At 46.0% G+C, this 13,007-nt stretch overlaps 4 non-coding genes across 4 annotated transcripts; all 4 read right to left on the reverse strand.

Moving 5' to 3' along the window:
- Window positions 1-1,452: 1,452 nt before the first annotated feature.
- Window positions 1,453-1,535, reverse strand: trnaa-agc (transfer RNA alanine (anticodon AGC)). Its single transcript has one exon. It is a non-coding gene; the product is annotated as a tRNA-Ala (tRNA).
- A 4,013-nt stretch (window positions 1,536-5,548) lies between these two features.
- Window positions 5,549-5,620, reverse strand: trnag-ucc (transfer RNA glycine (anticodon UCC)). Its single transcript has one exon. It is a non-coding gene; the product is annotated as a tRNA-Gly (tRNA).
- Window positions 5,621-7,452: 1,832 nt separating this feature from the next.
- Window positions 7,453-7,534, reverse strand: trnas-gcu (transfer RNA serine (anticodon GCU)). The gene has a single exon. It is a non-coding gene; the product is annotated as a tRNA-Ser (tRNA).
- A 1,814-nt stretch (window positions 7,535-9,348) lies between these two features.
- Window positions 9,349-9,439, reverse strand: trnar-ucu (transfer RNA arginine (anticodon UCU)). The gene is given in 2 exon segments: window positions 9,349-9,384; window positions 9,403-9,439. It is a non-coding gene; the product is annotated as a tRNA-Arg (tRNA).
- Between the last annotated feature and the right edge of the window lie 3,568 nt (window positions 9,440-13,007).

Here is a 13,007-nt window from a genome sequence, read left to right on the forward strand (position 1 = left end):
ATTCCATAGATGAGACTGTTGGTGTATGAGGAGAGGCTGAGTAGACTGGAGCTATACTCATTGGAGTTCAGAAGAATGAGGGGAAATCTTATCGAACCATATAAAATTATGAAGGGAATAGATAAGATAGAAGCAGGGAAGTTGTTTCCATTGGCTGGTGAAACTAGAACTGGGCGGGTGGGGGCGGTGGAGGACGGGGGAGGTGGTGCGGGATAGCCTCAAAATAAGGGGAAGCGGATTCAGGACTGAGCTGAGGAGGAACTTCTTTACACAAAGGGTCTGTGGAATTCTCTATCCAGTGAAGCAGTTGAGCCTCCTTCACTAAATGTTTTTAAGGCAAGGATAGATAAATTTTTGAACAAAAACGGAATTAAGGGTTATGGTGAGCGGGTGGGTAAATGGAGCTGAGTCCACAAAAAGATCAGCCATGATGGTTTTGAATGGCGGAGCAGGCTCGAGGGACCTAAGGGCCTACTCCTGCTCCCAGTTCTTATGTTCTTATGAGAGCTGAGACTGCAGCTTCTGTTTCTCAAAGAGAATCTATCTGGATAAAGCCGGAATGTGCAAGGATTTCTGTCACTGAGACATTATCTGGCTGTCTGTGTCTCACTGCTCTAACTCACTCTATCCCTCCATACCCTCTCATCAACTCTATATGAACGTGGGATCTTGTTGTTTAGTGACTGAGTGCACACAATCTGTATCTACATCTGATCAAATAGAATTCAGCTTGTGAACAATATCATCGTTTCAGCCAGCTCTGGGTTAACCCAGGCACGGCTCTGATTGGCTGCAGCCCCCTGAATCTGGGGAGCAGACACTGTGAGCATCGCCGGCCTCAGAGGCTTTCACAGTTACTGAGCTGGGAAACTCCAACTATTCCCCGAGAATCCACAGCACAGAGCGAGAGGAGAGGAAAACCTGTCCTGGGAGCTGTCAATCTGAGACACAGTTTGACCTGTCAATGTGCAGATGTGAAGCTGCTCATTCCATTCCCAATCTGCTATAACCAGGAGTTCCTGACGCCCAATAATGACCAGCAATGTGTTTGAATGAACACGATGTCATATCATCCAAGCAGCATTTTGAAATGATCATTCAGTGTATTCTGATGAAATTTATTTCTTATGTTCTGTGTGTCATTCCATAAGAATCTTCCACTGAAATGAGACCTTGTTTTGTCCTTGTGCTCCTGATGCTGTTGTTTTTCAATCTGCTCACATTATGATTTCCCTCATGGAACCAGAGAAAGGGAACAGCACTGAATCATTCGGCTTATCTTGTCCATGCCAGCCCGAGGGCATCCAGGTGGTCCTCTTCAAGCTCACCTTCCTGCACACGGCCCGGAGCCATGGAGCTGAAAGCATGATGGTGATCCACATACTTGGCACCAAAATACCAGAAGGAGATCTGGCTCTGGGGCTGCCGGAAGCAAACGCTTTCAATGAAAATCGCTGCGAGCAGGACTCGAACCTACGCGGGGAAACCCCAATGGGTTTGCTAATCCAACGCCTTAACCACTCGGCCATCGCAGCTCCGTAATTTGCCCAGTTAATATAATCACCTCAGTGGCGTTCATACTAACTTCATCAGGCACCGTTATTGTACAAAGCACAGTCTGTGAGCTGAAATTTGTTCCTCTACTTTTGTATCTTTGTCTCTGATGGAGAAGTCATTTACTAGGTCAAATACATGTTTTTGTATCTCAGTAATTTTTCATTAGAAACGAATTAGTTCCGAGTAAAAAGGAAAAGACAAATCTCTGTTGTATTTCATTATCGTAAACTGTTGCGCTCGCCCTGTTTTTGTCCACTCGGTTGAAAACACAGGAGGAAGTGGATAAAGTTATAAATACATTACCAATGCGATGGCTGCGAATTAAACCCGGGTCAACTGCTTGGGAAGCAGCTATGCTCACCACTATACCACCATCGCTCACGCCGCTGAACGGCCGTTATTTTAATCAGTTATAATTACAGAACTACCTCCGTTCCTGATTTCATCAGACACCAGGTCTGTCCATTGGACAGTTTGTAAACTGAACTTGGCTTGTCTCGTTTTTCTGCACAGTTTGAAGCCACCTTTTTACTATTGTTTCTGACTGAGAATTCATTGATTAGTTTTCAGGCCTTTTTTTCATTTAAACAAATTTTCCACTGACAACAATTTCAAACTCGATTTTCCATTAGACACAGATGGATCATGAAAATATTTATGTGAATGTTCTTCAAGCAGAGCCCCTCCCCTCCCCTCTCCCTACCCTCCCCTCGCCAGTTCTCAGCCAGGCACTGACTGGTTACAAGTTTATTTTACTTTCTACAGAAAATAAATCCCTGGCCCATGATCTGCTTTTCTCCTGGTCTCAGGCACATTCACTTTCAACAAGGGCGCAATAACTGGTTTGAAGAGTCAGAGTCAGACTGCAGTCACCTCGTTTCTCTCTCCATCCCTTTATCTCAGAGTCACCTTACACCATATCCTGCAGCCTGATTTGGCCAAGTTGAGCGAATGGCTCAATGATTGGCAGATGCAGTATATTTTGAATAAATGTGAAATGATCCAATTTGTTCGCAAACACGGGAAGACAGATTATGTTCTGTTTGGTCATAAATTAGGAGAAGAGAATGTGCAACCAGAACAGAGTGTCCTCATGCACCAGTCACTGAAGGGAAACATGCCGCTGGAGCAGGCAGTAAAAAATGCAAATAGCATGGTGGCCTTCATAGGTTTACCAGGATGTTGCCTGGTATGGAGGGGAGGTCCTATGAGGAGAGACTGAGGGATTTGAGGTTGTTTTCGTTAGAAAGAAGGCGGCTAAGAGGGGACCTTATTGAAACATATAAGATGATTAGAGGTTTAGATAGGGTGGACAGTGATAGCCTTTTTCCTGGGATGGAGAAAGCTAGCACGAGGGGGCATAGCTTCAAATTAAGAGGTGGTAGAGGGTGGTGAGGGATTGGAATGCCCTGCCTGCTGCAGTTGTAAATGCGCCTAGTTTGGGGGCGTTTAAGAGATCCGTGGATAGGTTTATGGATGGAAAGGGTTTGATTTAGGTTAGAGGGTCATTGCTTTTTAACTGGTCGGCGCAACATCGTGGGCCGAAGGGCCTGTTCTGCGCTGTAATGTTCTATGTTCTATAGCGAGAGGCTTCGAGTAGAGGAGCAGGGATGTCTTGATGCAATTATACAGGGTCTTGGTGAGGCCACAGCTGCAGTTTTGTCTTCTTATCTGAGGAAGGATGATCTTTGGACTGTGGGAGAAAACCCATGCAAACATTGGGAGAACATGCAAACTCAACACAGGCAGTGACCCAAGCCACGAATCGAATCCAGGCCCCAGGATGTGGGGAAGCAGCAGTGCTAACCACTGTGTCACCATGCCGAGTCAAACTTATCCAACTGTTTTTGGTGTCTGTGAGATATCCGAGTCTCTCTTGTGTAAAATAAAACGATTTTCCAATCACAAAGTTCCCACTAATCCCCCTGCTGAGCCCCAGAGTTAGATTTCAAGGCACTGTTTCATTAAATTCAAGATTTGAGTTGAAAGTTAGAGAACATGTCAGCTACCCCGTGTCTGCATATCTTACCTCCAATCCTCACTTTATGTCATTGAATCCGCGACTAGTAATTAATGCAAGATGAAATATAGAAATGAAGCATATCTTCTCTGATTTGATATATTAAAGAGGGCGGTAAAGTGGTACAGTAATTCGCACTACTGCCCATGTTTGATTCGGGCCTTGGGTGACTGCATGGAGTTTGTACGTCCTCCTCGTGTCTGCGTGGGTTTCCTCTGGGTGCTCCAGTTTCCTCCCTCACTCCAAAGACTGGCTAGGTGCATTGGCCATGCTAAATTGACCCTTAGTGTCCCAGGATGTGGAGGTTCGGGGGATTAGCCATGGTAAAATTGCGCGAAATATGTTCTTTCAGAGAATCGGTTCAGACTCCTTGGGCTGACTGGTTTCCTTCTGCAATGCAGGGATTCTCTGCATACACAGTGTCTCCATTTATGAAACCAAGAATCCCGTCCGTTTTCCTAACGACTCTTTTAAAATTTCCTCCCACCTTCAAAGGTCTCCCTGAACCTCAGTTCCCTCTGAGCCTGCACACTGTTTAGAACTGGACCATTCTGTTTCTATTGCCTCTCCCCATCTTTGCTGTCAGAATGCAGCACTGTTCCTGAGTGTGGGATTAATAATGTGTCTCTGCTACAATATCAGTGAGAGCTAAGGCGGCAGCTTCTGTTTCTCCAGGAGAATTGTTCTGGACAAAGCCGGAATTTACAAGGATCTCTATCACTGAGACATTGTCTGGACGTCTGGATCTCACTGCCCTGACTCACTCCGTCTCTGTCTCTCCCTCCACACCCTCTCATCCACTCCATATGAAGGCGGGATATTGTTGTTTAGTGACTCAGAGCACACAATCTGTATCTACATCTGATCAAATAGAATTCAGCTTGTGAACATTATCATCGTTTCAACCAGGGTTATCTCAGGCACAGCTCTGATTGGCTGCAGCCCCCTGAATCTGGGAAACAGACACTGTGAGAATCTCCGGCCTCAGAGGCTTTAACAGTTACTGAGCTGGGAAACTCCAACTAATCCCCGAGATTCCAGAGCACAGAGCGAGAGGAGAGGAAAACCTCTCTTGGGAGCTGTCAATCTGAGACACAGTTTGCCAATCCGTTATTGCCAGGAACACCTAACACCCAGTAATGACCAGCTTGTAGCAATGTGTTTGAATGAACACGATGACATCTCATCTAAGCAGTATTTTGAAATTCTCATTCATTCAATGTATTCTGATGAAATGTATTTCTGATGCTCTGTGTGTCATTACATAAGAATCTTCCTCTGACATCAGACCTTGTTTTGTCCTTGTGATCCTGATGCTGATTTTTTTCCTTCTGCTCACGTTATGATTTTGCTGATGGAACCATTGAAAGAACCAAAGTGACAGCACCGAAGGAAGCCATTCGGCCCATCTTGTCCATACCAACCCGAGGATACCCAGGTGTCCTTTCCAAACTCAGCTGCCTGCACCTGGCCCAGAACCATGCAGCTGAATGCATGATGGAGATCCAAATGCTTCATAGCAAAAACTCCCCAGGATGGCTGCCCGAAGCAAACATTTCCAACCATAAGCGCTATGAGCAGTGTTGGAATCTGCGCGGGGAAACCCCCATTGGATTTCAAATCCAGCGCCTCAACCACTCAGCCATCGCAGCTGCTTATTTACCAGAATAATGTAACCACCTCAGTAATGTGCATATATTAACTTCATCAGGAACCAGGATTGTGCAGAGCACAGAGTGTGAGCTGAAATTTGTTCCTCACCTTATACTTCGTATCTCTGTCTCTGAATTCATTTATTCGGTCGGAGACTTGTTTTTCTATTTAAATATTTTTCCATTGAAATCTAATTACGTCCGAAGAGAAAATAAAACAAAACATCTCTATTACTGTCCAATGTTGTGTTGGCCCTGTTTCCGTTCAATCCGTTTAAAGTCCAAGAGGCCGCGGATAAGATTCCAAATAAATTATCAATGCGATGGCTGGGAATCGAACCCAGGTCAACTACTTGGAAAGCAGCTATGCTCACCACTATACCACCACCGCTCACACCACCCGCAGACGCCGTTATTTGCATTAGTTTTAATTACGGAACTTCCTCAGTTGCTGATTTTATCAGGCACCAGGAGAACCCGGAGCGCAGTTTGGAAACTGAACTTGGCTTTTCTGGTTGAAGCCACCTTTTTACAATTGTTCCTTACTGGGAACTCATTGATCAATTCTGAGGCCTGTTCTTTCATTTCACAAAGTTTCCACTCAAAGCAAATTGAAGCTGAATTTTCCATGAGAAAGATCGTGATGGGGCGGATTTTTAGTGAATTTCATTTTAAGAGTGTCCACCTACTGCTATGACCTGCGATAACTAATTAAAGAAATCAGAACAGTGATGGTCAGGAACTGACCCTTGGTCAAATGCTCTCACAGTCACCACTCCATCACCATCGCTCACCTGGCTCTGTCACCCACTCTGTAAGAAAGTCCAGCTCTGACAGTGAATCTGGTTCCCTCCAGGTCCAATCGGAGGATGGTCAGAAACTGTCACTGTCAGAAACTCCATTATCAGCGAGTGTGGGATGGTTATTTAAATGGCTGTCACTGGTTGGTGAGGTTGTGATTTACTGTTACCTGTCAGTGCAAGAGCAACTAACAAAAATATACAAACACTTAGTTGGGGAAAGGGTTTCTCTTGAGGCACTGGGAGTATTTGCATAATGGATATCTGCTTCTGTTCAGTTTGACGGCTGTCACGTCTGATACACTTTGATTCTTGTATTTTTTCCCTGTGATACCCTTTCCCTATCGCGACGTGCTTGTTTGCTCGTTTGCTTGAATGTTGAACTGAAACCAATTGGAATTGGCCGATTATTTCATCAAGATGCACTTTCTACTCTGAACACTCTTTGTTGCAGTCTGAGCGCTGCAGCTGGGGATCTGTGGCACAAAGAATGGCATGTAGGAGTTCTCATCATTGTTTTATTTCATTTGAATTGATTTATTATTGTCACATGTATTAGTGTACAGTGAAAGTGTTTTTTTCTTCTGCGCTGTAGGGAAAAAGCATAGTGTTCATAGAGAAGGAAAGGAGAGACTGCAGAATGTTGTGTTACAATCATAGCTAGGGTGTCGAGAAAAATCAACTTAATGCAAGGAAGGTTCATCCAGAGGTCTGATGGCAGCAGGACAGAAACTGTTCTTGAGTCGGTTGGTAGGTGACCCCAGACTGTTGTATCTTTTTCCCGAAGGAAGAAGACGGAAGAGGAGTTTGTCTGGTGAGATATTCAAACATTGTGGCTCAGAATCTCATCGAAGTCGTTCTTTCTCTTTTAGGTAAAGTTTGAAGAAATTAGGAACTGGTGTATCAATGCTCTCAGAGAAGTGAAACTTCCGCCTCCAACTTCCTGAGAATGTCTACAGGGCAGAAGGAGAACATTCGGCCCATCGGGACGGCACCGATAACAATCCCACCCAGCCTGTATCCTGATAACCCCACATATTTACCGTGCTAATCCCCCTGACACTGAGGGACTATTTAGCATGGCCAATCCCGCTAATACGGCGTTAATTTTCATGGCTGAGCTGCCGATTCTGGAAAGACAAAATCTGCCATTCGGGCCGCACATGAAGCTGGAGTCTGCTTTGGATCTTCTGAAACCACATGTTAACCTGGTGGCAAACTCCTGTCCAAAACTGGGGTCCTGATTTGAATCAATCGTCAGCTCCAGTTTCTCATGGGATTAGAAATATGGGAATGTGGAATTGTTCTGGAACATTCACCCCTCAAGCCTGTGTGTCCAAACTTCATCTTGGTTCCGTGAAGCTCAAAACACTGAGCGAATCATCAGTTCCCCGGCAATAAGGAGACAGAATAAATACACCACCGACGAGGATGGGATTCGAACCCACGCGTGCAGAGCACAATGGATTAGCAGTCCATCGCCTTAACCACTCGGCCACCTCGTCATGCAGCAGCTACTCCCCAAACCACCTCTTGTGTTTTAACTTCCGTAACAAAGAACACATTTCTCCCGCAGGATAACGCTGCCTTTCTGCTTTCTCTTGATTCGTTGTTACTTTTCCATTTGATGTAAATCCAGAGAAAGTAAAGAGAGAGACAGTTCACCTCTCTGCTCCCGGTTTGGTTTTGAATTCACCGAACATGACCCTAATGTAAAACAGAGCAAGTGCTGTGAGTTTGTGGAGCAACAGGAGAGAGTCTGACCTCCCAGTAGAAGTGATAGCTTGTCTCAATGAATTCAGTTGCACTTATACCACTGAGACTCTGATATGCGGGTGGAGGGTGGGGTGAGGTTTGAAGGCGATGCCGCAGGGTGCTCAGTGTGAAAACAGACGGTTTTAAAGCCGGGAAGTGAAAAGTGAACTTGTCTGTGTGAAGATCACAGAAAAGCTCTGTCTGGTGCTGCGTCCAAGAGGCAAGTTTTGGGTTGTTAGTAAATGAACTCCTGCAATGAAAGCACAAAATCAGAAAGAGGAAATGCTGGAAATATTCAGCAGCTCCGAAAGCAGCTGTGGAGAAATATCCCTATCGCCAGGATGTAACCCTTCAATTGCAGAGTTCACATTGCTCAGACCTCTCAATCTCAGCACCTTCGGGCAAGGAACAGGTAGAGTGGGAATTCGGTCTGTGTTGACTTGAGCAAACAGAGCAATGCACAAACCCAGTAAACAGGAGATCCCGATTTCAAATCCCAGCGAGAACTTTGAGGCCTTTCAAGTGATCAGGGCAATTGTAGAAGTCACAATATCCCATCCTTGCTAATCAATACTGACTTCCCCTTTACAGTGGATAATATATAAAGATTAAACATATTTCGAGACTCCCCACAAATATCTCTACTATTTATTTACACGATCCAGGTATTTTCATCATTTGCAGAAAAAAAATCTGCAATAAATCTAATGCTGTAAATTCTACAAATACAACTTTCCTTTTTTTCTCTCTCAGGGAATTTCTAACACAGTCGAATGACCTTAGAGTCACACAATCTCAACAGTGCTGAAGGAGACCATTCTGCCCATCGAGTTTGTACCAACTCTCCAACAGAGAATCGCACACTGGACCTATCCTCGCAGCGTCACGCATCCACCCCGGTAATCTCCCTATACAAACACCTTGGGGACCAAGGGGCAATCCAGCTTGGCCAATCCACCCAACCTGCTCATCTTTGACTGTGGGAGTAAACCAGATCACTTGGTTTCCTGAGTTAATTTGCCTGGATCAATATAGATCGAACAGCACTGCAGAAGGTTAGCACCACCCAGGACAAAGCATCCCACTTCTTTCGCGTCCCAAACATTAAAAATTCACTCCCTCCGCTCCCGACACACAATGACAGCAGTGTGCACCATCTACACGATGCAGCAACTCAGCAAGGCTCCTTTTCCAGCAGCTTCCAAACCCATGACTACGACAGCCTGCAGACACATCAGAATAACACCCCTACATTGCAGGGCACTGATATTTATTTATTGATTTATAAATTGCTGTTGCATGTTCTTTAACCTTTTTTATCTTCCAAAAGAAGTGAAATATCGAATTGAGAAAGATGTTACTATTTCGAACTCAAACCGTGAATGTTCTATCAAACTTCAAGAAAGCCCCCGGGGTTTGTGATCTATTCTCGAGTCAGTGGTTTCCCTGGGAGCCGGGTTAACAGAAACAGCATGGAGAGATGGCAGAGCAGGAAATGTCGGTGCCGAAGCTGAATCACATCAATGAGGCAGCAAACTGTTTGCTCCGAATCTGATCAAAAATCCGACTCTGGTGGGACTCGAACCCACAACCTTTGAATGGCTAATTTGCCATTAATTAGAAGTCCAACGCGCTTTCCATTGCGCCACAGAGCCACACGCAGAGAGACTACTTTACTTGTCCATATATGGATTTTTCACAATGTTGAAACTATCGGTAAGTTCAACAATCTCATAGTTTAAACGTCAAAAACTGTTAAGAAGAACTTCATTGATTGCAACTCGTGTTGGAACATCTTATTTCTGTTGAGAGAGCTGTGGAAATACACACCTTTATCCAGGAAATGTGTCCATCACAGAATGATCCTCCCTCTCTCCCTTCCTCATTCTCCTGTATAGCTTGGAGTCAAATCTCAAAGGCTTGATAAGGCGGGAGACACATTCTACTCCATCTGTCACAGGGCTGATCAGAACCTGTTCCCTGTGAAACATTAGCACAGAACACAACACAAAGCTGGAAGCTGCAAACCTGAAACACAAACAGAAAATGCTGGAAATGCTCAGCAGGTGAGGCAACATTTTTGAATAATGGAGATTTGTGTAAAACCAGCACCTGAAGCACAGCACAGCTGCACAGTTTAAAGTTTCCTTTCATTCACAATGGATGCTCCATTCCATGATTTTGAATAATTCAAATTGATAATCTGCATTGTTATTCTAGTCGCCACCGATTCAGTGAATTGAACCGATGTTGAACCGATTCAGTGCCTATTGTACACATCTTTGGAAACTGAAGGAATATTTAACATGGCCAATCCATCTAACCTTCACATCTTTGAACCATGGAAACAAACCAGAGCAACTGGAGGAACCTCTGGGGGAGAATGTGCAAAATCTGCACAGTCAGCAAAGGCCAGGACCAAACCCGGGTCTCTGGGGTGACGAGGCGGGAGAGTGGGATTAGATAGCGTGCAGCTTCAATAATGCAGTGCAAACCTGATGGGCCGAATGGACTGTTACTGCATTCTAACGATTCTGTGGTTTGGGAATCGAAAGCACGATCCCATTGAATGGAACAACAGGCTTGAGGGGGCATGCAGTTCACTCCTGATCCGATTTATTGTGCTGCTGGGTCCAGAAAGCTACTAATTGATTTCTCGTCTTTCAATCAGAGTTTAGTGCAAGTACCCTTAATGCATCAACCCTGTGCTCAGTGATAAACACTGACTCGTGGTTTAGCAATGTCTCAACTTTAATATTCTTATCCGTGTTTCCAAATCCCTCCATGTCCTCAGCTCTTCCTGCCGTTCGTCATCTCCAGCCCAACAATTCTCTGAGATATCTGCCTTCGTGAGCATCTCTGATTTGGTTCACTCCAGCAGCGATTATAGTTCTTTCAGCTCTCTGTGTCTCAGCTCTGGAATTCCCTCGCTAAACTCCCCTGATTCCAGCTTACTTTCCTCTCGTTCATTTTTGTCGCATGTCCGCTTAATTTAATTCCTAATTCCTATCCCGCGGGTTTCATATTTTGTATTCTGTGACTTTCGGCAGTCCTTTGTCCGCTTTAACTGACATCAACGAATTATCATTGTACAACTATAATTATCTGTGCGGTTCCACTTTAAGGATTCTTTCGGTCTCCAGCGCTTAGATTTCTTATTGGTTTCAGCTCCGGATCGAATTGAATGACGCAATGACGCTGGGCTGGGAGTGACGCTGCGCGAGTCGCGCAGTCGCGGCGCATTCCGAATGGTTACTGCGTTCCGATTGGCTGAAGAACATGTCAATCACATTGAGGGCGTGTGTAGCAACGCGGTCTGCGATTGGTTACAATTGGCAGCATCTTTTCAATGGTCTCGCACTTCAGACAATGGAGCTCTCGGATTGGATCAAGTAGCTGTCACTCAACCTGAGCAGAGCGGCCATTGGATAACGGTGATGCGGCGATTCCCGATTGGTTTCCCAGCTGCCGGTCACAGGCCGTGGGCGGGGATTTCCCCTGGGCCAATCAGACACCGCGCGGAGCGGCAGCGAATGTCCCGCCAGTGGCTTCAGTCCCCGGGCCCGGATCCTGAGCCCGCGGCGGGGCTCCGGATGGGGGAAGGGTTTTGGGAGCGGGAATCCCGTCCCGCCCGGCTGGAAATGGGGCGGCCCGGTGGCACAGTGGTTCTCACCGCTGCCTCACAGCGCCAGGGAGCCGGGTTCGATTCCCGGTTTGGGTCACTGACTGTGGGGAGTTTGCACGGTCTCCCCGTGGGTTTCCTCCGGGATCCTCCCACAGCCCAAAGATGTGCGGGTTGGGTGGATTGGCCGGGCTAAATTGCCCCTTGTCGTTTCCAGGGGCACCAGCCAGGGTAAATGCATGGGATTATGGAGATAGGACTTGGGTGGGATTGTGGTTGGTGCAGACTCGATGGGCCGAATGATCGCCTTCTGCCCTGTGGATTCTATAAATCCGCAGCTTAGTCTTTCCAATGGCAGCTTCCTGTGTAAACATGTATTGCTGCAGTTCCCCAGTCTTCATGCTGCAAACCTGGTGGAATCAGACCAAATCAGCACAGAAACTGGGATCTTCCTGTGCTTTGGGTGGGGCTCAGTGTCACACAGGGTTTTACAGCACCTCACTTTGCAGAGGCTGTGGTTAGATGCTGTGATCTTCCTGTCTTTTGGGGGTGGGCCTTGGTTACTCTGAGTGGATCTCCCTTATTGTTTGGTTCTAATTACAGCCTCTCTCTCTCTTACAGTCAGTCTGGGTGTTCCTGACTGAGCAGAATGGCCTGATCTCACCACACACATTGAGATGGAGGAGCTGCTGCTGGAGATGAAGATGATTGAGAACTCCAGCCTTCTCTACACTCATTTACTGAGGCCCAGCCCTTTATTCATCATCAGTTTTCCCCGGATGTCAGGTACATGAACATCTTCATCTGCTGTGCACACTGACCTGACAGTGGGAAGGTATTGGAGCAGGATGGTGCAGTCAACCATGTAAAAGGCGTGGACATTCAGCTGGGTAAGACTGCACTCACCTGGTTCCATTCTTATCTTTCTGATCATACACAGAATATCACCTGCAATGGTTTCTCTTCCCACTCCTGATCTGTTACCACCCAAATCGCCCTGGGATCTATCTTTGGCTCCCTCCTATTTTTCATCTACACCTTACCCCTCAGTGACATTATCTGAAAGCACAGTGTTAGTTTTCACATGTATGCTGATAACACCCAGCTCAACCCCACCTCTCACAACCAATCCCCTGTCATTAAATTATTAAACTCCTTCTCCAACTTCTAACACGGGTTCAGCAGAGAATTCCCCCAATTAAATATTTAGAAGACCAATGTTCCCACCACAAATTCTGTTCCCAGTCACTGACTCCATCTCTCCCACTGGTTAACATAAGAACATAAGAAATAGGAGCAGAAGTAGGCCATCCAGCCCTTCGAGCCTGCCCCACCATTCAATAAGATCATGGCTGATCTGTCGTGGCTCAGTTCCACATTCCCGCCCTCTCCCCATAACCCTTAATCCCCTCTCTTATCAAAAACCCATCAACCCGCATCTTAAAAATATTTAGCGAGGCAGCCTCCACCACTTCAACGGGCAGAGAATTCCAGAGATTCACCACCCTTTGAGTGAAGAAGTTCCTCCTCAACTCCGTTCTAAACCGCCCCCCCTTTATCTTGAGGCTGTGCCCCCTAGTCCTATTATCCTTTCTGAGCGG

Source organism: Carcharhinus amblyrhynchos, unplaced genomic scaffold (genome assembly GCF_965287045.1).
Source record: "Carcharhinus amblyrhynchos unplaced genomic scaffold, sCarAmb.v2.hapA scaffold_42, whole genome shotgun sequence".
Taxonomy (NCBI): Eukaryota; Metazoa; Chordata; class Chondrichthyes; order Carcharhiniformes; family Carcharhinidae; genus Carcharhinus; species Carcharhinus amblyrhynchos.